General features: G+C 38.6%; 1 pseudogene; it reads left to right on the top strand.

The window, feature by feature from the left end:
• The first annotated feature begins 24,327 nt into the window (after nt 1-24,327).
• Nucleotides 24,328-26,466, top strand: LOC139473559 (uncharacterized; annotated as a pseudogene).
• Nucleotides 26,467-27,163: the final 697 nt, after the last annotated feature.

A 27,163-nucleotide genomic window follows, 5' to 3' on the forward strand; every position in this document is an offset into this window, starting at 1 on the left:
CAGGAATTAAGAAGAATTCTTTTGTTGCGGACATTAGTAGATGACATGAAGGTATATCCACAAACAAACTTGAGGCAATTGAGCAAACTGTTTCGCTGTTACAAGTCAGTGAATTAAGCAGCGGTCAGTGACCTTTGGAAAATTGACTGCCTTGAGAAACGTGCAATGGTCAAGTACTCGTAGATTGTTGTTTGGACTAGGGACAATCCACTTTTCTACAACTAGTGTTTAAACAGTTATGCTGAACTGTGGCTCTATTAGCACATTAATGGATGGAATTGTGTGGATGGATTCTTGGTATCAAAATTATGTAAATAAAGCAACAAAGCCCTTTCCACATCCAATAGAAATCTCTGCACGAAGCAGAGTCGATTGTACGATTCCTATTATATCATGAGCATGTGTTTATGAATCGCTATCAAATAAGGTAGACACAATTTTATGGATAACAACTTCTTTAATACTGTAAAAAGCGACGTTTCGGTAGAGATCCTTATACCGTTGTCAAGCAAGACTGAGTTGTTATCCATAAAATTGTGTCTACCTTGTCATCCGTCAACTTCAAGCAATGCCTATCAATGCCTATCAAACAATTCACTATCAAATAGTTATGATACCAGGTGTTGGCGAAAAGGTGAGCGTATCCCACCCCAAGCGTATCTAAAACGGATTTATATGCTATTATGTATTTGGGGGATTGTCTGGTTCTGTAAGTTACCCATACACACACACACACACCTCTGTGTTTTAGCAGATCCGTGCCAGATACCTCTATTCCATGAACAAGAGACGATATTGAACCTAAAATACAAACTGATTGAAAAAATATCTATTCCTCGATAAACAGCTATATGACGGTTGGTACAACTAAAATCACTTATTAAATCTGTAAGGGGGCCCGTTAAGATCCGGGGTAGAAAAGGTCTTCAGCAACCCATTCTTGGCGTAAAAGGCGACTATGCTTGTCGTAAGAGGCGACTAACGGGATCGGGTGGTCAGGCTCGCTGACTTGGTTCATGCATGTCATCGATCTCAATTTTGTGGATCGATGCTCATGATATTAATCATTGGATTATCTGGTCTCGATTAATTACAGACCGCCATCATTTAGCTGGAATATTGCTGAGTGTGGCGTAAAACAACAAACCAAACCAAACAACAACCATTATTAATTAATCCCTTTGTGGCTACAACAGTGTGTTGTTATACACTGGCTATCCTGGTTTAATTATTTCAGACTTAAAATTATATAATTTCCAGCCCAGTAACGCATATCAAATATTACCTTTCACATACAGGTTTGCATAATTTGAAAACAAAGACTAGTATGTACTTACACTCATTCTATTTTGCCTGAATACAAGGTAATCCAGTGTCGTGTTTTTTATAACGAATCCATGTTATCGAGCAGTGAGGCATCCACGGCAACAGATCAGGGTGATCAGGATCAGCTGTTACACCTGTATGTAACCCAGGATAACAGCTCTCTCTCTCTCTCTCTCTCTCTCTCTCTCTCTCTCTCTCTCTCTCTCTCTCTCTCTCTCTCTCTCTCTCTCTCTCTCTCTCTCTCTCTCTCTCTCTCTCTCTCTCTCTCTCTGGGGATATCCATCCTAACCCAGGACCTCCGCTTAGTCCTGACTTGAAGATCATACATCTAAACGTACGCAGGGTTTCAAGTTTGAAAACAGTGCATTTTCAGAATGGAAGTGTCACTTAAGGTACTTTGAATTCGGTCCATATGTACATCCTACGTTCCGGTAGATTTGCACTTATGTGACAACTTCAGATGTAATTTATACTTTAAGACAAGTATTATGTATTAAATAGTTGACTTGCTTTTCTTAATAATTGAACACCTTACCATCTACATGTACCACTGTACGACAATAGATATAAAATGTATCTCATGTATGTGTGTGTGTGTGTGTGTGTGTGTGTGTGTGTGTGTGTGTGTGTGTGTGTGTGTGTGTGTGTGTACACGTGTAAGTGTGTCATACTGTAAATGTGCACGTGTGTTATACGCGTTACTTATAGATTCTACATTTATTATGCACTATTATTATATCATTATTCACATATTACAATGTAATAGATTGTATGTAGGAGAAGGCCTCATACGTGTATCACTTGTGCCTAATCCATTCGATTTTCGCAATAAAATGTGTTCAAGTCCAATCAGATCAATACTATGCAAAAAGAGGCAAAGGAGTTAAAAAAATCAAAGACACAAGACCTCACCATAATCATACGAAATCTACTCTGAAAGTAGAGCCCACTGTACGATTTCGACTATCATAAGCATGTGTTTGTGAATCACAATCAAATAGGGGTGATACCAGGACCAGAGGTTCGCGAAAAGAAGAGTGTATCCGGTGGCAAGTCAATTGTTCATCTGAAATGACACGGAAACGTATGGTACTAGTGGAAATAGGGAATTGCATCGGACATCATACTTTTTTTAATCGAAATTGAAATAAACTTGAAATAACGAGAAAAATAATCGAAATAACTAGAAAAAAAAATATCAAAATTTCGGGAAAATAATTGAAATGACGAGAAAATGATAGATGTAAGGAGAAAAAAAATCGAAATTTAAATTTTTCAAATAATCTCGAAGTAACGAGAAGATAATTGAAATAGCGAGAAATTTGGATTTAAAAATAAATTATGATACCACCGTGGCATCATTAGGCTTTCGTACGATTGTACCTCAAACGTTGTGCAAGGTAGACACCAACGGCTGGAGCTGTGTGTGTGTGCGTACAATAAAAACAATATCAGACCATGAGCTTGTGTTTGTGTCGTGATCGGAAAATTACTGGAACCTGGTGACCGATTAAAAGATGTCTATTGATTAATTGGCGGAAACACCACAGGAGATGTCATGCCGCTGTCATTGTCCTATTGATTTCCTGCTTGTTTGCGCCGACAATCCGACTGTCTGTCTCCATCGTTTAATATTATGACCATCAAATCAAAGTTTGACTTTGGTATAACTTTCGAAGGTTTTTGGGATGCATTTTTACTTTTTAACAATACTGCTCTCTGTCGCTCAGAATGTTTTTGTATAGATCTAAATGTGAAACACATGTGACGGTTTCACGGGTCTCTTTTATTTTTAGTTCTAGGAATGGTTTACGTGAAAGGTAAATGCGTGTTAGGTAGGGGGAATTTACGTTTCAAGGTTTTACATTTGTAATGAATAAAAAGAAAGATTCCAGTAGTCAACTACACAAAAAGTATAGAATAAATAGGATGTTCCATGTGTAAAGTCAAATATCATGTTTCTCTCATCGAGTGACGGTTGAAAGGAGGAATGGTTTGGCCGAGGTAGTTTAATTGTAGCATGATAGAACAAATACACTCCTAATTAGTGCATTTGCACATAGGTGACAACTTTTGAAAGGAGGAATGGTTTGGCCGTGTGTGTGTTTTTGTCCACATGTAAGTGTGTCATACTCTGTATATGCACGTGTGGTCTACGCATTACTAATAATTTCTATGCCCTGTACATTTATTCTGCACTATTATTATTAAAATTTATTATTATTACTATTATTATTCACATATTACAATGTAATAGATTGTATGTAGGAGAAGGCCTCGTAATCCATTTCATTTTTCGCAATAAAATATGTTCAAATCCAATCAGATCAGTACTATATGTATGCAAGAGGAGGCAAAAGAGTAAAAAAATCAAAGCCACAAGACCTCACCATAATCATCCGAAATCTCCTCTGAAAGCATAGCCAACTGTACGATTCCGACCATCATAAGTATGTGTTTGTGAATCACAATCAAATAGGGTTCGCGAAAAGATGAGTGTATCCGGTGGCAAGTCAATTGTTCATCTGAAATGACACGGAAACGTATGGTACTAGTGGAAATAGGGAATTGCATCGGACATTATTTTGGTCACTGATGCGTCAGACTTGGAAATATCTTCCACATGACTGCCATAAAACTTAATAAAACTTTACTAAGGCCTTGAGGGTTGTAACCTTGATCAAAATCCTTTGAGAAAGAGTCGTATGACGCTCTCAGAAATCTCCGATTGAACGAAGGCCTAATGGTGCCACTTTGGTAACATACTTTTTCTTAATCGAAATTTGAAATAAACTTGAAATAACGAGAAAATAATCGAAATAACCAGGAAAGAATCGATATTTCGAGAACAGAAGTAACGAGAAAAAAGAATTAAATTTTCAAATAATCTCGAAGTAACGAGAAAATAATTGAAATAACGAGAATTTTCGATTTAAAAAAAATATATTATGATACCACCATGGCATCATTAATGAGGCTTTCATTCGATTGTACCGCAAACGTTGTAAAAGGTAGACACCAACGGCTGGAGCTACTGGCATATTTTTCGTCATACAGGGAAAGTTGAAGTCATCCACAGTTTCGTGGATACACTGGTTAAAAGCAATATCAGACCATAAGTGAGTGTTTGTGTCGTGATCGGAAAATTAATGGAAACTGGTGACCGATTAATAGATGTCTATTGATTAATTGGCGGAAACACCACAGGAGATGTCACGCCGCTATCATCGTCCTATTGATTTCCTGCCTGTTTGCGCCGACACTCCGACTGTCTGTCTCCATCGTTTAATATTATAACCATCAAATCAAAGTTTGACTTCTGTATAATTTTCGAAGGTTTTTGGGATGCATTTTTACCTTATAACAATACTGCTCTCTGTCGCTCAGAATGTTTTTGTATAGATCTAAATTTGAAACATATATGCCGGTTTCACTGACCTCTTTTATTTCTTGTTCTTGTTTGTAAATCAGTATGAGGGAATTGGCTATTTTATTATTATTAAAAGATACCAGATCATCGATAAACTTTGACATTGCCAATCCAAGCAAAAAATCCGAAAAAACAGATCAGCAAGAAGGGGAGTTCAGTTGGCACCCATGGGGATGCCTACTTCTTGCCTAAATGCCCTGTCCCCAAATCTAACATAGGCGTTATCTACGAGGAAGTCCAGCAATTACTAAAACCATGCAGGTAATGAGATCGTGACAAAAACACTGCTCTCATCTGCCAGTAATGTTTGCTGCTGTTGATCTTATCGTTTGCTTACAAAACAGACTGAAAGGTCAGAACTTTCTTGAATTGCACATCTGTCATCCAATCAGTCTTGTCAGCAGTTCCTTGTTAGTGTTACATAGAGTTTGGAGATCCTGTGTTATACAATTATCCTGACCTGATATATCCCGTTATTGTGTCAACAGCTTGTGTCAAACATATGTCATTTCCTTCACACTTTGTATACATAAAAACTCGACCTCTACCATCACAGGGCACTCTGAAGCAACTCGCAACTGAACAAGGCAATCGTAAGTAAACACAATTTCAACTTTTCCTTTGTATGATCTAGTTAGATAATTAATTCTAATAAAGAAGTTGTTCATCCATAAATTCTTATCCTTACTTATGTTGTTAATTGTTCAGTTTTAGTTATATTTAAATCCTAAGTAAGGATAAGAATTTATGGATGAACATAAAGTTCAAGTGATATATAGAGTATGGTTGACAAGTATATACTCTACTGTATAAACATTGCCGCCTACCTGTTTATATACATGTCAACCATACTCTTTATATCACTTACTTGATAACGGTGTTAGAACCGTCGCTCTTAATTGTGATAAAGAAATTGTTCATCCATAAATACTTATCCTTACTTATGTTGTTAATTGTTCAGTTTTAGTTATATTTAAATCCTGAAATTTAGGTTTCAAATTTGTAATCGAGAATGTGTCCAAATATGTTTCGAAGCGTAGTCGCCAAGTTGAAATTTGTGCTGTACAGCACGAGAAAGCTGCCTTCTGATTGGTCATTCCTTTGGTTGGTCAAAGTTCTCGCAAGGTCGGTCTGACGTGACCCGTAATGGGATGTCCTCAGATCATTGTTTAGCGGTAGTGAGAACTAAGATCTGATTTCAATGAGATTGTTCTGACAAAGACATGATAATTTGCTGCCACCGTGTTGCTGCCCCGAATCAAAGTATTCTAAAACGTCAACGATATGTGTATGCATTAGAGGGTATTCCCTCTAAATCCCCTCTGGGTCCCCTCTGGATCCGCGCATGTGGACTGGTACCCTGTCCCTCGACAGTAACTGCACAAAGTTTGTGCCGCGTGCGCAACAGAGACAGGGGACTAGTCTACAGCGTATGCAGTGTAGAGTAGTCTCCCTTTAACTCAATGACGTCATACATTGTTTTCAGATGCAATTCTTCGCTCTCTCCGTGGTTCTGCTACTTCTTGGCGCATGCTCAGTTGAATCCGCCAGAATAGGTGAGACGTTGTGACCAAAACAAATTATTGTTTGTGTGTTGTTTAACACAGCAATAGTCTAGCTATATGATGGCGGTCTGTAAGTAATCGAGTCTGGACCAGACAATCAATTTTAAGTGATTGATACCATGAGCATCGACCTACGTTATTAAAGATAATTTAGTTCTCTCGATCTAGAGCGTGCTCTCCTCAAGCACCGTATACTGAAGAAATGTTTAATTGAAATTATAATATTATGTTTTATACAGGTGTTCGCCTTCTATTTGAAAACTTGGCGACCTTGGTGAACCTGCGTTGACCAATGTTAGCACATGTTAAAGGATTTACGTCATACTTCGGTTGACCACAGTTGCGCTTCCATGTATAACTTCTGAACACTTGTGGTGCAGTTCTTTGTTAGCAGCCTCCAAATGACGTCATCGTTAACGCTTATAAGTTTCACTCGTGAATAAAGACATTTTAATGAATATAACTAGGCATATGAAAGTATTCTGATATGTGTCAAAGAAAATTTAACCTTCTGTTGTTGTTTTTTATTTAAATGCTTTAGAGTCAATAATGCTGCTTTGCCTTGTCGTGTTATAGGCATTTATAATGGCATAAATAATGGCAGCTTTGTCAAGAAATATAAATCGTGTTACCCTCTTCTATTTATATGGGTTATAGCTATACACATAGATGTTGTGTTTCTCCCCCTTGTGTTTCAGGTTGCATTTTATGCGTTTTATTTCGGGTAACTAAATCAGGGTGGTTTACTGTGTTTGGTACCATTGAAAATATGCCGTTTTTTATCATTATGATGCAAACGTTATGGGAATTGTGTCTTTGTTTGTAAGTTATTTGGCTATTTCTGTTAAATGTGTTTACATATTCCATAGTTTGGTAGCTCTCTGCTGGTTTTCTTTGGAAGGCCTGAATACATACAGTATATTACATACATCTTGGTCCCGTATGTGTTAATGTTGAAATGATATTATGGTTTTAGTAGACCAGATCTGTCAACGGTTAGAGATCGAAGTAACCATTTGAACAGCGTTATTTGTTCCAGAGAATACTGGAAAAGAAATTTGGCACAAAATGTGTGACGAAATATTTGTGTTTCAGAGCTGTGACTGAAAATCTTTTTCTCTAACAAAAATCCCACAATTCAGTTAATTTATGGCCAGCGTGGTACGAAGCAGCAGTGGTTAAGCGTGGAACGTAATACTCTGCTGTTTATATTGCTTGTTAATAATTTCTTGTTGCATACATGTAATAATTTAAGATGATAATCCCGAGCCCACATTATCAATCGAGGGGAGATCGACCTTCGCCACAGCAACATGTATATTTATTTCATCGCGCATGTGATCTGACAAAGGTCGGGGCGGTCGGGTAGCCTTGTGGTTAAAGCATTCGCTCGTCAGGCCGTAGACCCGGGTTTGATTCCCGACATGGGTACAATGTGTGAAGCCCATTTCTGGTGTCCCCCGCCGTGATATTGCTGGAATATTGCTAAAAGCGGCGTAAAACCAAACTCACTCAATCACTCTGACAAAGGTCATGTTATAATGACTTTCGAAATACAATATGTCTACACAAACATATATGCATCGAATATTATATTATTTACAGAAAACACAATGTAACATAACACATACATTTTTAAATGTAATTAGTCATTTCGCATTATATAAGGAAATATATACTTTTGTGACACATAGGTGTATGAATTGTTTATCATACAATGTCACTGGGGCGATGGTGGTCCAGTCTTTGTCCCTTGGGCACGCAGGAAACTTATGATTGTGGGTTCGAATTCCGGTTTCCCCCGGTTATGTTTGTAGCTTTGTCAGCACCACACGTACTCGTGGGTTTCACCAAAGTGGTAAACGTCTGAGACCTGCATCACTTCCGGCTTTCCTCCCACATTAAGCTGACACGCCGTGATATAATTGGAATTATGTTAAAACCAACTCACTCACTACAATGTCACTAAAGGACGGAGTAGCGAAACGTGTTCAGTTTCAATAATCAAATACCTGAGTAAGCTAATTTTTTCATCTGCGCAAAATTTCAGAGGCATATGTTTTGACAAAACTAGCTTATTAATGCATGGAATGCAATTCATTGAGTGAAACCTTAGAATTATGACTATATTCAATTTTTAAAACTTCCCGTGAAGCGGCCTACCATGTAACTAGCCCACTGAGATACCATGCTGCAGTTTAACATGAATACCCCACTCAGACACAGTATACTGGTTCCGAGCCGGCCAGTCCTTGTTTTAGCCACTAAATGCCGGGTAACAACAAGTACCATTTTCTAACGTCTTTTGGTATGACGCGGCCGGGGATCGAACCCCGGCCCTTCCGCTCTCCGGGCGGACGCTCTACCACTAGACCACGGAGGCGGTCGCTTAAGTGTAAGGGTGTAAAGAAATATAGTAAGATTATGTTGTAGTTGAGTGGGGACTGCTCTAAATTGTTTATCCAGAAATTGTTGTGCTATATATTTTTAGCTAGGATTAATAACATACAGCTCTTACACATGGATTCTAAACAAAACGTCATGCTATTAAGAATGGTTACAATATGGTAGAAGTTAGCGATAGTTTCGTAACCTTTTATGTATAGAAATTGCATTTGATAATTAAGTGAATCGGCACTCAAAAATTCTGTTAGAAAAAGGCAACGAAATCCTAAACTAATAACGCTTCTTTTGAATGAAATTAACAACCGATGAACTCTAATAACGCTGCTTTTGATCATTGATGTTTTATTACAGAGAAACGTGTCACATGTGACATTCTGGCTCAGCTGAACATATTGGGCAACTCTATTGGTGGCGCCGCCTGTGCAGCCCATTGTCTGCTGAAGGGATACAGGGGAGGCTCCTGTAACGGCCAAGATGTCTGTGTCTGTCGCAGATAGATGACACAAAACTGAAACTGCACATGTGCACCAAAGCGTAATAAAATCAAGCAGTTGCATTAATGTGTCTTTTGTTCTAATTGAATGCAGCAATAGGACAATGACACTGACGCGGTAAGCCCTCTCAATCCCAGGTCTACTTCTTCAAAGCGGTTCTACACCACTCTCAACATCATATGTTTACATACTACTCAAGACATTCACTTAGAAACTCCCAACTTGTATCACAAATGAAAATACAAAAAGAATACTGAATTATTACTTTTATTGTTCGCGCACATATAAGCTTTATCGAGGAGGGGCGGCCCGTAGCCTTGTGGTTAAACCTTTCGCTCGTCACAGCCGAAGACCCGGGTTCGATCCCCGATATGGGTACAACGTGTGAAGCCCATTTCTGGTGTCCCCCGCCGTGATATTGCTGGAATATTGCTAAAAGCGGCGTAAAACTACACTCACTTTATCGATGAAGTCATGATTGTACGTTGGGAAGCTGGTGGGCTCAGATAAGTACCCACCGATGAGTAAACCAACTCAGTCTCATTTGCTCAGTACTCAATACTACTATCTCAAAAGCCTACGTTACAATTCAACACTTTACAAAGGCAGAATATCCATACTCGGTAACAATGGTTTTCTTGAGGTCGGAAAGTAGGAAATTCATTTGGTAGCGTGAAAACAAAGCTTTCCTGCTCTGGTCTTCTGTGTGATTTTAAATGTTGCCTCTAAGAACATTGTAAAAGGCCATGAAATCAACCATGGGTTGTTGATTGAGAAGTTAACAACCTCAGATACCAGGAATTAAGAAGAATTCTTTTGTTGCGGACATTAGTAGATGACATGAAGGTATATCCACAAACAAACTTGAGGCAATTGAGCAAACTGTTTCGCTGTTACAAGTCAGTTAATTAAGCAGGGGTCAGTGACCTTTGGAAAATTGACTGCCTTGAGAAACGTGCAATGGTCAAGTACTTGTAGATTGTTGTTTGGACTAGGGACAATCCACTTTTCTACAACTAGTGTTTAAACAGTTATGCTGAACTGTGGCTCTATTAGCACATTAATGGATGGAATTGTGTGGATGGATTCTTGGTATCAAAATTATGTAAATAAAGCAACAAAGCCCTTTCCACATCCAATAGAAATCTCTGCACGAAGCAGAGTCGATTGTACGATTCCTATTATATCATGAGCATGTGTTTATGAATCGCTATCAAATAAGGTAGACACAATTTTATGGATAACAACTTCTTTCATACTGTAAAAAGCGACGTTTCGGTAGAGATCTTTATACCGTTGTCAAGCAAGACTGAGTTGTTATCCATAAAATTGTGTCTACCTTGTCATCCGTCAACTTCAAGCAATGCCTATCAATGCCTATCAAACAATTCACTATCAAATAGTTATGATACCAGGTGTTGGCGAAAAGGTGAGCGTATCCCACCCCAAGCGTATCTAAAACGGATTTATATGCTATTATGTATTTGGGGGATTGTCTGGTTCTGTAAGTTACCCATACACACACACACACACCTCTGTGTTTTAGCAGATCCGTGTCACATACCTCTATTCCATGAACAAGAGACGATATTGAACCTAAAATACAAACTGATTGAAAAAATATCTATTCCTCGATAAACAGCTATATGACGGTTGGTACAACTAAACTCACTTATTAAATCTGTAAGGGGGCCCGTTAAGATCCGGGGTAGAAAAGGTCTTCAGCAACCCATTCTTGGCGTAAAAGGCGACTATGCTTGTCGTAAGAGGCGACTAACGGGATCGGGTGGTCAGGCTCGCTGACTTGGTTCATGCATGTCATCGATCTCAATTTTGTGGATCGATGCTCATGATATTAATCATTGGATTATCTGGTCCAGACTCGATTAATTACAGACCGCCATCATATAGCTGGAATATTGCTGAGTGCGGCGTAAAACAACAAACCAAACCAAACAACAACCATTATTAATTAATCCCGTTGTGGCTACCACAGTGTGTTGTTATACACTGGCTATCCTGGTTTAATTATTTCAGACTTAAAATTATATAATTTCCAGCCCAGTAACGCATATCAAATATTACCTTTCACATACAGATTTGCATAATTTGAAAACAAAGACTAGTATGTACTTACACTCATTCTATTTTGCCTGAATACAAGGTAATCCAGTGTCGTGTTTTTTATAACGAATCCATGTTATCGAGCAGTGAGGCATCCACGGCAACAGATCAGGGTGATCAGGATCAGCTGTTACACCTGTATGTAACCCAGGATAACAGCTCTCTCTCTCTCTGTCTCTCTCTCTCTCTCTGTCTCTCTCTCTCTCTCTCTCTCTCTCTCTCTCTCTCTCTCTCTCTCTCTCTCTCTCTCTCTCTCTCTTTCTCTCTCTCACTCTCTGGGGATATCCATCCTAACCCAGGACCTCCGCTTAGTCCTGACTTGAAGATCATACATCTAAACGTACGCAGGGTTTCAAGTTTGAATACAGTGCATTTTCAGAATGGAAGTGTCCCTTAAGGTACTTTGAATTCGGTCCATATGTACATCCTACGTTCTGGTAGATTTGCACTTATGTGACAACTTCAGATGTAATTCATACTTTAAGACAAGTATTATGTGTTAAATAGTTGACTTGCTTTTCTTAATAATTGAACACCTTACCATCTACATGTACCACTGTACGACAATAGATATAAAATGTATCTCATGTATGTATGTATGTGTGTGTGTGTGTGTGTGTGTGTGTGTGTGTGTGTGTGTGTGTGTGTGTGTGTGTGTGTGTGTGTGTGTGTGTGTGTGTGTGTGTGTGTGTGTGTGTGTGTGTGTGTACACGTGTAAGTGTGTCATACTGTAAATGTGCACGTGTGTTATACGCGTTACTTATAGATTCTACATTTATTATGCACTATTATTATATGATTATTCACATATTACAATGTAATAGATTGTATGTAGGAGAAGGCCTCATACGTGTATCACTTGTGCCTAATCCATTCGATTTTCGCAATAAAATATGTTCAAGTCCAATCAGATCAATACTATGCAAAAAGAGGCAAAGGAGTTAAAAAAATCAAAGCCACAAGACCTCACCATAATCATACGAAATCTACTCTGAAAGCAGAGCCCACTGTACGATTCCGACTATCATAAGCATGTGTTTGTGAATCACAATCAAATAGGGGTGATACCAGGACCAGGTGTTTGCGGTGAGTGTATCCGGTGGCAAGTCAATTGTTCATCTGAAATGACACGGAAACGTATGGTACTAGTGGAAATAGGGAATTGCATCGGACATCATACTTTTTTTAATCGAAATTGAAATAAACTTGAAATAACGAGAAAAAAAATCGAAATAACTAGAAAAAAAAATCAAAATTTCGGGAAAATAATTGAAATGACGAGAAAATGATGTAAGGAGAAAAAAAATCGAAATTTAAATTTTTCAAATAATCTCGAAGTAACGAGAAGATAATTGAAATAGCGAGAAATTTCGATTTAAAAATAAATTATGATACCACCGTGGCATCATTAGGCTTTCGTACGATTGTACCTCAAACCTTGTGAAAGTTAGACACCAACGGCTGGAGCTGTGTGTGTGTGTGTGTGTGTGTGTGTGTGTGCACAATAAAAACAATATCAGACCATGAGCTTGTGTTTGTGTCGTGATCGGAAAATTAATGGAACCTGGTGACCGATTAATAGATGTCTATTGATTAATTGGCGGAAACACCACAGGAGATGTCACGCCGCTGTCATTGTCCTATTGATTTCCTGCTTGTTTGCGCCGACAATCCGACTGTCTGTCTCCATCGTTTAATATTATGACCATCAAATCAAAGTTTGACTTTGGTATAACTTTCGAAGGTTTTTGAGATGCATTTTTACCTTATAAAAATGCTGCTCTCTGTCGCTCAAAATGTTTTTGTATAGATCTAAATGTGAAACACATGAGACGGTTTCACGGGTCTCTTATATTTCTAGTTCTAGAAATGGTGTACATGAAAGGTAAATGCGTGTTAGGTAGGGGGAATTTACGTTTCAAGGTTTTACATTTGTAATGAATAAAAAAAAAATTCCAGCAGTCAACTACACAAAAGTATAGAATAAATAGGATGTTCCATGTGTAAAGTCAAATATCATGTTTCTCTCATCGAGTGACGGTTGAAAGGAGGAATGGTTTGGCCGAAGAAGTTTAATCATAGCTTGATAGAACAAATACACTCCTAATTAGTGTATTTGCACTTATGTGACAACTTTAGATTTAATACATACTTTAAGACAAGTATTATGTATTAAATAGTTGACTTGCTTTTCTTAATAATTGAACACCTTACCATCTACAGGAGTTAAAAAAATCAAAGACACAAGACCTCACCATAATCATACGAAATCTACTCTGAAAGCAGAGCCCACTGTACGATTCCGACTATCATAAGCATGTGTTTGTGAATCACAATCAAATAGGGGTGATACCAGGACCAGGTGTTTGCGGTGAGTGTATCCGGTGGCAAGTCAATTGTTCATCTGAAACGACACGGAAACGTATGGTACTAGTGGAAATAGGGAATTGCATCGGACATCATTTGGGTCACTGATGCGTCAAATTTGGAAATGAGAAAGAGTCGTATGACGCTCTCAGAAATCTCCGTAGAAAGAGCATACTCGATTGAATGAAGGCCTAATGGTGCCACTTTGGTACCATAATTTGTTTTAGCGAAATTTGAAATAAACTTGAAATGACGAGAAAATAACAAAAGTAGCGATAAAAAAATCGAAATTTAAATTTTTCAAATATTCTCGAAGAAACGACATCAAAATTGAAATAGCGAGAAATTTCGATTTGAAGAAAATAAATTATGATACCACCGTGGCATCATTAGGCTGTCGTACGATTGTACCTCAACGTTGTGAAAGGTAGACATCAAAGGCTGGAGCGGTGTGTGTGTGTGTGTGTGTGTGTGTGTGTGTGTGTGTGTGTGTGTGTGTGTGTGTGTGTGTGTGTGTGTGTGTGTGTGTGTGTGTGTGTGTGTGTGTGTGTGTGTGTGTGTGTGTGCACAATAAAAACAATATCAGACCATGAGATCGTGTTTGTGTCGTGATCGGAAAATTACTGGAACCTGGTGACCGATTAAAAGATGTCGATTGATTAATTGGCGGAAACACCACAGGAGATGTCATGCCGCTGTCATCGTCCTATTGATTTCCTGCTTGTTTGCGCCGACACTCCGACTGTCTGTCTCCATCGTTTAATATTATAACCATCAAATCAAAGTTTGACTTTGGTATAACTTTCGAAGGTTTTTGGGATGCATTTTTACTTTTTAACAATGCTGCTCTCTGTCGCTCAGAATGTTTTTGTATAGATCTAAATGTGAAACACATGTGACGGTTTCACGGGTCTCTTTTATTTTTAGTTCTAGGAATGGTGTACGTGAAAGGTAAATGCGTGTTAGGTAGGGGGAATTTACGTTTCAAAGTTTTACATTTGTAATAAATAAAAAGAAAGATTCCAGTAGTCAACTACACAAAAAGTATAGAATAAATAGGATGTTCCATGTGTAAAGTCAAATATCATGTTTCTCTCATCGAGTGACGGAGGAAAGGAGGAATGGTTTGGCCGAAGTAGTTTAATTGTAGCTTGATAGAACAAATACACTCCTAATTAGTGCATTTGCACATAGGTGACAACTTTTGAAAGGAGGAATGGTTTGGCCGTGTGTGTGTTTTTGTCCACATGTAAGTGTGTCATACTCTATAAATGCACGTGTGGTCTACGCATTACTTATAATTTCTATGCCCTGTACATTTATTCTGCACTATTATTATTAAAATTTATTATTATTACTATTATTATTCACATATTACAATGTAATAGATTGTATGTAGGAGAAGGCCTCGTAATCCATTTCATTTTTCGCAATAGAATATGTTCAAATCCAATCAGATCAGTACTATATGTATGCAAGAGGAGGCAAAAGAGTAAAAAAATCAAAGCCACAAGACCTCACCATAATCATACGAAATCTCCCCTGAAAGCATAGCCAACTGTACGATTCCGACTATCATAAGTATGTGTTTGTGAATCACAATCAAATAGGGTTCGCGAAAAGATGAGTGTATCCGTTGGCAAGTCAATTGTTCATCTGAAATGACACGGAAACGTATGGTACTAGTGGAAATAGGGAATTGCATCGGACATTATTTTGGTCACTGATGCGTCAGATTTGGAAATATCCTCCACATGACTACCATAAAACTTAATAAAACTTTACTAAGGCCTTGAGGGTTGTAACCTTGATCAAAATCCTTTGAGAAAGAGTCGTATGACGCTCTCAGAAATCTCCAATTGAACGAAGGCCTAATGGTGCCACTTTGGTAACATACTTTTTCTTAATCGAAATTTGAAATAAACTTGAAATAGCGAGAAAATAATCGAAATAACCAGAAAAAAATCGATATTTCGAGAACAGAAGTAACGAGAAAAAAGAATTAAATTTTCAAATAATCTCGAAGTAACGAGAAAATAATTGAAATAACGAGAATTTTCGATTTAAAAAAAATATATTATGATACCACCATGGCATCATTAATGAGGCTTTCATTCGATTGTACCGCAACGTTGTAAAAGGTAGACACCAACGGCTGGAGCTACTGGCACAGTTTCGTGGATACACTGGTTAAAAGCAATATCAGACCATAAGTGAGTGTTTGTGTCGTGATCGGAAAATTAATGGAACCTGGTGACCGATTAATAGATGTCGATTGATTAATTGGCGGAAACACCTCAGGAGATGTCACGCCGCTGTCATCGTCCTATTGATTTCCTGCCTGTTTGCGCCGACACTCCGACTGTCTGTCTCCATCGTTTAATATTATAACCATCAAATCAAAGTTTGACTTTGGTATAATTTTCGAAGGTTTTTGGGATGCATTTTTACCTTATAACAATACTGCTCTCTGTCGCTCAGAATGTTTTTGTATAGATCTAAATGTGAAACATATATGCCGGTTTCACTGACCTCTTTTATTTCTTGTTCTTGTTTGTAAATCAGTATGAGGGAATTGGCTATTTTATTATTATTGAAAGATACCAGATCATCGATAAACTTTGACATTGCCAATCCAAGCAAAAAATCCGAAAAAAACAGATCAGCAAGAAGGGGAGTTCAGTTGGCACCCATGGGGATGCCTACTTCTTGCCTAAATGCCCTGTCCCCAAATCTAACATAGGCGTTATCTACGAGGAAGTCCAGCAATTAATAAAACCATGCAGGTAATGAGATCGTGACAAAAACACTGCTCTCATCTGCCAGTAATGTTTACTGCTGTTGATCTTATCGTTTGCTTACAAAACAGACTGAAAGGTCAGAACTTGCTTGAATTGCACATCTGTCATCCAATCAGCCTTGTCAGCAGTTCCTTGTTAGTGTTACATATAGTTTGGAGATCCTGTATTATACAATTATCCTGACCTGATATATCCCGTTATTGTGTCAACAGCTTGTGTCAAACATATGTCATTTCCTTCACACTTTGTATACATAAAAACTCGACCTCTACCATCACTTGGCACTCTGAAGCAACTCGCGACTGAACAAGGCAATCGTAAGTAAACACAATTTCAACTTTTCCTTTGTATGATCTAGTTAGATAATTAATTCTAATAAAGAAGTTGTTCATCCATACATTCTTATCCTTACTTATGTTGTTAATTGTTCAGTTTTAGTTATATTTAAATCCTAAGTAAGGATAAGAATTTATGGATGAACATAAAGTTCAAGTGATATATAGAGTATGGTTGACAAGTATATACTCTACTGTATAAACATTGCCTCCTACCTGTTTATATACACGTCAACCATACTCTTTATATCACTTACTTGATAACGGTGTTAGAACTGTCGCTCTTAATTGTGATAAAGAAATTGTTCATCCATAAATGCTTATCCTTACTTATGTTGTTAATTGTTCAGTTTTAGTTATATTTAAATCCTGAAATTTAGGTTTCAAATTTGTAATCGAGAATGTGTCAAAATATGTTTCGAAGCGTAGTCGCCAAGTTGAAATTTGTGCTGTACAGCACGAGAAAGCTGCCTTCTGATTGGTCATTCCTTTGGTTGGTCAAAGTTCTCGCAAGGTCGGTCTGACGTGCCCCGTAATGGGATGTCCTCAGATCATTGTTTAGCGGTAGCGAGAACTAAGATCTGATTTCAATGAGATTGTTCTAAGAAAGACATGATAATTTGCTGCCACCGTGTTGCTGCCTCGAATCAAAGTATTCTAAAACGTCAACGATATGTGTATGCATTAGAGGGTATTCCCTCTAAATCCCCTCTGGGTCCCCTCTGGATCCGCGCATGTGGACTGGTACCCTGTCCCTCGACAGTAACTGCACAAAGTTTGTGCCGCGTGCGCAACAGAGACAGGGGACTAGTCTACAGCGTATGCAGTGTAGAGTAGTCTCCCTTTAACTCAATGACGTCATACATTGTTTTCAGATGCAAATCTTCGCTCTCTCCGCGGTTCTGCTACTTCTTGGCGCATGCTCAGTTGAATCCGCCAGAATAGGTGAGACGTTGTGACCAAAACAAATTATTGTTTGTGTGTTGTTTAACACAGCAATAGTCTAGCTATATGATGGCGGTCTGTAAGTAATCGAGTCTGGACCAGACAATCAATTTTAAGTGATTGATACCATGAGCATCGACCTACGTTATTAAAGATAATTTAGTTCTCTCGATCTAGAACGTGCTCTCCTCAAGTACCGTATACTGAAGAAATGTTTAATTGAAATTATAATATTATGTTTTATACAGGTGTTCGCCTTCTATTTGAAAACTTGGCGACCTTGGTGAACCCGCGTTGACCAATGTTAGCACATGTTAAAGGATTTACGTCATACTTCGGTTGACCACAGTTGCGCTTCCATGTATAACTTCTGAACACTTGTGCTGCAGTTCTTTGTTAGCAGCCTCCAAATGACGTCACCGTTAACGCTAATAAGTTTCACTCGTGAATAAAGACATTTTAATGAATATAACTAGGCATATGAAAGTATTCTGATATGTGTCAAAGAAATTTAACCTTCTGTTGTTGTTTTTTATTTAAATGCTTCAGAGTCAATAATGCTGCTTTATCTTGTCGTTTTATAGGCATTAATAATGGCATAAATAATGGCAGCTTTGTCAAGAAATAAAAATCGTGTTACCCTCTTCTATTTATATGGGTTATAGCAATACACATAGATGTTGTGTTTCTCCCCCTTGTGTTTCAGGTTTCATTTTATGCGTTTTATTTCGGGTAGCTAAATCGGGGTGGTTTACTGTGTTTGGTACCATTGAAAATATGCCGGTTTTTATCATTATGATGCAAACGTTATGGGGATTGTGTCTTTGTTTGTTAGTTATTTGGCTATTTCTGTTAAATGTGTTTACATATTCCATAGTTTGGTAGCTCTCTGCTAGTTTTCTTCGGTAGGCCTGAATACATACAGTCTATTACATACATCTTGGTCCCGTGTGTGTTAAGGTTGAAATGATATTATGGTTTTAGTAGACCAGATCTGTCAACGGTTAGAGATCGAAGTAACCATTTGAACAACGTTATTTGTTCTAGAGAATACTGGAAAAGACATTTGGCACAAAATGTGTGACGAAATATTTGTGTTTCAGAGCTGTGACTGAAAATCTTTTTCTCTAACAAAAATCCCTCAATTCAGTTAATTTATGTCCGGCGTGATACGAAGCAGCAGTGGTTAAACGTGGAACGTAATACTCTTCTGTTTATATTGCTTGTTAATAATTTCTTGTTGCAAACATGTAATAATTTAAGATGATAATCCCGAGCCCACATTATCAATCGAGGGGAGATCGATCCTCGCCAGCAACATATATATCTATTTCATCGTGCATGTGATCTGACAAAGGTCGGGGCGGTCGGGTAGCCTTGTGGTTAAAGCATTCGCTCGTCACGCCGAAGACCCGGGTTTGATTCCCGACATGGGTACAATGTGTGAAGCCCATTTCTGGTGTCCCCCGCCGTGATATTGCTGGAATATTTCTAAAAGCGGCGTAAAACCAAACTCACTCATTCACTCTGACAAAGATCATGTTATAATGACTTTCGAAATAACATATGTCTACACAAACATATATGCATCGAATATTATTTTTTTTACAGAAAACACAATGTAACATAACTTATATAAGGAAATGTATACCTTTTTGACACATGGATGTATGAATTGTTTAGTATACAATGACATTGGGGCGATGGTGGTCCAGTCTTTGTCCCTTGGGCATAATTTCAGAGGCATATGTTTTGACAAAACTAGCTTATTAATGCATGGAATGCAATTCATTGAGTGAAACCTTAGAATTATGACTATATTCAATTTTTAAAACTTCCCGTGAAGCGGCCTACCATGTAATGGAGGTGAACACTTTTCCCTCGAGGAAAACAGTATCCATAAATTCATAAACGATTGGCTGTATGCCAATGAGGTGAGGTGAGGTGAAATTGGGTTTAACGTCACGTCCAAGATTATTGCACTTATATAGCGACGTGCATGCCCGTGTGTGTCTGCTTGTACTAGTCCGGACTAGCCCACTGAGATACCATGCTGCAGTTTAACATGAATACCCCACTCAGACACAGTATACTGGTTCCGAGCCGGCCAGTCCTTGTTTTAGCCACTAAATGCCGGGTAACAACAAGTACCATTTTTAACGTCTTTTGGTATGACGCGGCCGGGGATCGAACCCCGGCCCTTCCGCTCTCCGGGCGGACGCTCTACCACTAGACCACGGAGGCGGTCGCTTAAGTGTAAGGGTGTAAAGAAATATAGTAAGATTATGTTGTAGTTGAGTGGGGACTGCTCTAAATTGTTTATCCAGAAATTGTTGTGCTATATATTTTTAGCTAGGATTAATAACATACAGCTCTTACACATGGATTCTAAACAAAACGTCATGCTATTAAGAATGGTTACAATATGGTAGAAGTTAGCGATAGTTTTGTAACCTTTTATGTATAGAAATTGCATTTGATAATTAAGTGAATCGGCACTCAAAAATTCTGTTAGAAAAAGGCAACGAAATCCTAAACTAATAACGCTTCTTTTGAATGAAATTAACAACCGATGAACTCTAATAACGCTTCTTTTGATCATTGATGTTTTATTACAGAGAAACGTGTCACATGTGACATTCTGGCTCAGCTCAACATAATGGGCAACTCTATTGGTAGCGCCGCCTGTGCAGCCCATTGTCTGCTGAAGGGATACAGGGGAGGCTCCTGTAACGGCCAAGATGTCTGTGTCTGTCGCAGATAGATGACACAAAACTGAAACTGCACATGCGCACCACGGCGTAATAAAATCAAGCAGTTGCATTAATGTGTCTTTTGTTCTTATTTCTTTCCACATCCAATAGAAATCTCTGCACGAAGCAGAGTCGATTGTACGATTCCTATTATATCATGAGCATGTGTTTATGAATCGCTATCAAATAAGGTAGACACAATTTTATGGATAACAACTTCTTTCATACTGTAAAAAGCGACGTTTCGGTAGAGATCCTTATACCGTTGTCAAGCAAGACTGAGTTGTTATCCATAAAATTGTGTCTACCTTGTCATCCGTCAACTTCAAGCAATGCCTATCAATGCCTATCAACCAATTCACTATCAAATAGTTATGATACCAGGTGTTGGCGAAAAGGTGAGCGTATCCAACCCCAAGCGTATCGAAAACGGATTTATATGCTATGATGTATTTGGGGGATTGTCTGGTTCTGTAAGTTACCCATACACACACACACACACACACCTCTGTGTTTTAGCAGATCCGTTTCACATACCTCTATTCCATGAACAAGAGACGATTGAACCTGAAATACAAACTGATTGAAAAAATATCTATTCCTCGATAAACAGCTATATGACGGTTGGTACAACTAAAATCACTTATTAAATCTGTAAGGGGGCCCGTTAAGATCCGGGGTAGAAAAGGTCTTCAGCAACCCATTCTTGGCGTAAAAGGCGACTATGCTTGTCGTAAGGGGCGACTAACGGGATCGGGTGGTCAGGCTCGCTAAATTGGTTCATGCATGTCATCGATCCCAATTTTGTGGATCGATGCTCATGATATTAATAATTGGATTGTCTGGTCCAGACTCGATTATTTACAGACCGCCGTCATATAGCTGGAATATTGCTGAGTGCGGCGTAAAACAACAAACCAAACCAAACAACAACCATTATTAATTAATCCCGTTGTGGCTACCACAGTGTGTTGTTATACACTGGCTATCCTGGTTTAATTATTTCAGACTTAAAATCATATAATTTCCAGCCCAGTAATGCATATCAAATATTACCTTTCACATACAGGTTTGCCTAATTTGAAAACAAAGACTAGTATGTACTTACACTCATTCTATTTTTCCTGAATACAAGGTAATCCAGTGTCGTGTTTTTTATAACGAATCCATGTTATCGAGCAGTGAGGCATCCACGGCAACAGATCAGGGTGATCAGGATCAGCTGTTACACCTGTATGTAACCCAGGATAACAGTACTCTCTCTCTGTGTCTCTCTCTCTCTTTCTCTCTCTCTCTCTCTCTCTCTCTCTCTCTCTCTGTGTATGTATATATATATATATATATATATATATATATATATATATATATATATATATATATATATATATATATATATATATATATATATATATATATAAAATCCTGGAGTATCACTCTTCGTTTTGATATCCTTCCTAACCCAGGACCTTCGCTTAGTCCAGACTTCATACATCTAAGCGTACACAGGGTTTAAAGTTTGAATACAGTGCATCATGAGAATGGAAGTGTCACTTAAGATACTTTGAATTCGGTCCATATGTACATCCTACGTTCTGGTAGATTTGCACTTATGATGTCATTCATACCTTAAGACAAGTATTTTGTATGTGTAAGTGTGTCATACTGTCATACTGTATATGTGCACGTGTGTTACACGCATTACTTATAATTTTTATGCACTGTAATTTATTCTGCACTATTATTATGTCATTGTTCACATATTACAATGTAATAGATTATATGTAGAAGAAGGCCTCGTAAGTGTGTCACTTGTGCCTAAATATATCCATTAGATTTTTCGCAATAAAATATGTTCAAATCCAATCAGATTAATACTATGCAAGAAGAGGCAAAAGAGTAAAAAAATCAAAGCCACAAGGCCTCACCATAATCATACGAAATCTCCTCTGAAGGCAGAGCCCACTGTACGATTCCGACTATCAATATTATTTCTTTCGTTTGAAGGATGAATTAGAAGGAAATTACTTTCTCCGAGCGGTGTGTAGCGTTAATGTAAGTGAGTAGTCCGCCCCACTAGATGGCGTTAAACTGGGGTACTTAAGGAGTGTGAAGATTTGAATTGTTCATTCTCGCTCTAAGTGCAAGCACGGCCATTAGATTATTCTAGTCATGAATACCGACGCCAAACTTGATGCTATACTACAGCAATTAGATACCAACAAAGCTCAGTTTGAATTGTCGCTCAATGACCGCATCGGAGCGTTGAGGGAAGAATTCAGCCAGACCGCTAAAGATTTAAAGAAACTGCGAGCTGAAAAAGACTATTCGTGGAGTCGGGAAGGTAATAAAATCCAACACAGTTTCAACGAAGAAACGGTAGACTCACTTACTCAAGTTTTGGTAGCTATACAAAATCAACGTTTCCAGGACTGTGAAACGTATATCACGTCAGAGATTGCAAGGATCCAGCAACGCAATAAACTTATAAAAATTGCAGATTCTTCCGAGGGTAGATGGGAGACGGTCCGGAACTATGTTTCCAATGAACTTGCCGACGATTCGGACGACGACAGGAAGATTACGAGGGCCGACAATAAAGCTGTTCGGAAATTACGTCAGAAACGTTCACGCCAAGCGCCGTATCCAAGTAGGTCATCCAGGCGATCAGCAACCTTTACCCGGCCCGTGCAAGGTGCTTTTCTTCCTGCTTCTTCTGTGCAACATATTCAACCTATCACAAACCAGCCTTTTCGTGCCAAAGGTCAGAGGACAGGAGCATGCTTTACGTGCGGTGACTTCAGTCACTTCAGAAGAGACTGTCCCCAAAACAACAACGTGTCAACCCAGAGACTGTCCAGTTTTGCAGCCGGAGGCTCATCCCAAGGGAATCAATAGTTCGCAAGACCTGTCAGTTGAGTATTTCAGTCATGATGGCGTTGTTGATGATTTGCAATTTTCTCAAAATATTACAGATGACTATTATGAGTATGAGCAAGGTACAGCTGAAATTGTGGTTAGGGGGCGTCTCAAGAGCAGGTTGCAATTCTGGATAAATATTGGTTCTTCACATTTTGTTGTAGATTTGATTGCTAATGGGTATAAGATCACATTTATATTTCAACCATCTTCTATGTATGCAAGAAATAACCAATCAGCTTTCAAACACAAAGACTTTGTCACACAGGCTATTGATGAACTGGAGACGAAAAGTCTCATATGCGAGTGTGATACTCCTCCTACTATCGTCAGTCCACTGTCCGTATCAGTCCAGTCTTCCGGGAAGAAGAGATTAATTTTAGATCTTCACAGAATTAACAATTATGTTTACAAACAGAGTGTGAAATATGAGGATTGGAAGATAGCTTTGAATTACATCAGAAAAAATGACTGGCTCATAAAATTTGATATCCATTCTGCTTATCACCACATTGATATTTTTCCCCCTCATACTAATTATCTCGGATTTTCATGGGCTGATCAAACAGGAATCGTTCACTATTACAAATTCCTTGTGCTTCCCTTTGGATTAACATCAGCTCCATATGTGTTCACCAAAGTTATAAGACAGTTGGTTAAGAAATGGAGGTATGAGGGATACAGAATAGTAACTTTCTTAGATGATGGTATTCTTTCAGGTTCTTCACGGGACGAAGCATACGCGTCAGGTGCAGCTGTTAAGCAGGATCTACTCGGATCAGGTTTCGTTCCTAAAGTAGAAAAGTCCCTTTGGTTGCCGTCTCAGTCAATTGAGTGGTTAGGTTTCAGGATTGATACAACATCTATGATCATGAGTGTTCCTGACAGAAAAAGGGATAAGGTATTGAAGTGCATTACCGTGTTATTACAATCTAACCATAGCTATTTCCAAGTGAAATATATAGCTTCCGTCGTTGGTCAGATAATGTCTATGAAAATTGTGATGGGTCCAATCTCTCATCTCTGAGTATTGATGTTGCTGCATCCCCGTCTTGGCATAGCTATATTGTGTTGTCAGATTCAAGTATCAAACAGTTGCAGTTTTGGTCATGTAGCTTACATAAGTATTGTTCCAGATATCTAGTTCAGACAACAGTTTCAAGGAAACTAGTATATTCAGATGCCAGTGATAGTGGTTACGGTGGCTACTGTGTGGAATTGGATAATGTCCCTTCCAATGGGCAGTGGTCAAGGGACGAGCCAATGCTTAGCTCGACGTGGAGGGAGCTGAAAGCCGTGCATATGGTGTTGCAGAGTTTTGTGTCTAGTTTATCACACCAGAGTATCAAGTGGTTCACAGACAATAAAAATGTTGCAACAATTATTGAGAAAGGGAGTATGAAGATCCACTTACAGTCACTTGCTTTAGAAATATTTGACTTATGTGTGAAGAATGGTATTGATCTACATTTACAATGGATCCCTCGCTATGAGAACCAGAAAGCAGATTACCTTAGTCGTATGGTCGACTATGATGACTGGGGTATTGCTAAAAGCATATTTCAAAACGTGAATGGCAAGTGGGGCCCTCATGATGTTGATCGGTTTGCGACCTATTATAACACCCAATTAGAGGTATTCAATTCACGTTATAGCAACCCTGGATGTGCTGCTGTGGACTGCTTTACTGTGAACTGGAAAGGAACAGTGAGCTGGATTGTGCCCCCAATATGTCTGTTTCCACAAACAATCAAGCATCTGGCACATTGTGGTGCTACGGGTACACTTGTCGTCCCCGAATGGCATTCTGCTTGTTTCTGGCCTTTATTAAATTCAAATTCAATGTTTATTCCGCAAGTTAAAAGTTGTATGTATTTGCCTACTTCCAGAGAGTCTTATATAGCTAGTAGGATTCCAGGAGGAATGTTTGGTGAAACAGAATTGCAATTTAACATGCTTGCTCTTCTTGTAGATTATCGTTGATTGATGTTTTCAATGTTACAGATGTGTTCCAGTGTACATATAAAATTGAGCTTGATCATCTTCCTGTTCCTATTCGCAAGCTGGCTAACTGTCTGCCGGACCTGTTGTCAGAGTCGAGAGCCGAGTCCACTGTCAAGAAATATACATATGGTTTTGCTGCTTGGCAAAGGTGGGCAAAAATGAATAATATGCCGGATGTATTACCTATTTCGCACCTGCATTGTGCTATTTATCTTTTATCTATTGTCCAACAGAGTGATACAGTGTCACCTGTCATTACAGCCTTCTATAGCTTAAGGCATGCACATTGTAGTGTGGGGCTTGAGTGTCCTACTGAAAATGGTCTTGTGAAAAATGTGTTGGAAGCAGCTAAACGTAAATTGGCTAAGTCTGTTGTTAAGAAGGAGCCAGTGTTGCTATTCTTGAGAGGTTGTACGATTCAAAAATTGTAAATGCATCTTTGTCTGATTTGAGAATACTAGCAATGTGCTTGTTGGCTTATGCTGGATTCTTAAGATCTTCTGAACTGATTGATATTTCTCGTTCGGATATAATATTTTATGATTCTCACATGACAGTTTTTATTGAAAAGTCTAAAACAGATGTATATAGAGACGGAGTCTGGCTTGTTATCAGTAGAACTCAATCGAAATTGTGTCCAGTTGAATGTTTGAAACAATATCTAAAACTTGCAGGTATTCCGGCAGATTCTGATCAGTATGTTTTCAGAAACCTCAGCAAATGTGCGTCTGGTTATGTGTTAAGAAAAAGCAACAATCCTATGTCATACACTAGACTGAGGGAACTTTTCTTAGATGCATTGTCCCCCTTTGTTACGAACATTAAAAGTTATGGTCTACACAGTCTACGTAGTGGTGGTGCTACAGCAGCAGCGAACAGCGGCATACCAGACTGTATGTTTAAAAGACATGGAAGATGGAAAAGTGAGAATGCTAAGGACGGATATATTAAGGATAGTATTAACAATAGAATGAAAGTTTCCCTTTCTCTTGGTCTTTGACTTTCTTTGTAGCTCTCGGCCGTGCAACGCACAGCGTGTTCCATTCTGAAGAGTGTTGTTGTAATGTTGCGTAACTGTTGGGCATAGGAGAAATATTATTTCTTTCGTTTGAAGGATGAATTAGAAGTAAATTACTTTCTCCTAGCGGTGTGTAGCGTTAATGTAAGTGAGTAGTCCGCCCCACTAGATGGCGTTAAACTGGGGTACTTAAGGAGTGTGAAGATTTGAATTGTTCATTCTCGCTCTAAGTGCAAGCACGGCCATTAGATTATTCTATTTCTTTATGTGAAAAGTATTGCATTTTCAATGTTTTAATCTGTTGTCTGTATGTTTCAGATATGTGACAGTCGGGACAGATTCAGATTTGTTATATTTTTCGGGCGTATTGTTGTCGCCAGGCTGCAGAGCCATTATAATACAATGTAAGCTGCTGTAAGCGTAGTAAAACGATGATGTGATGTTGCTCTGGGCTGAGGAGCCATTATAATACTAATGTATGCTGCTGTATGTGCAGTCGTACGATGTGATGTTGCTCTGGGCTGAAGAGCCATTATAATACAATGTAAGCTGTTGTATGTGCAGTCGTACGATGTGATGTTGCTCTGGGCTGAAGAGCCATTATAATACTAACGTAAGCTGCTGTATGTGCAGTAGCACGATGTGATGTTGCTCTGGGCTGAAGAGCCATTATAATACT

This window comes from Haliotis cracherodii, unplaced genomic scaffold, assembly GCF_022045235.1.
Source record: "Haliotis cracherodii isolate W230 unplaced genomic scaffold, xgHalCrac1.p SCAF_3, whole genome shotgun sequence".
Lineage (NCBI taxonomy): Eukaryota > Metazoa > Mollusca > Gastropoda > Lepetellida > Haliotidae > Haliotis > Haliotis cracherodii.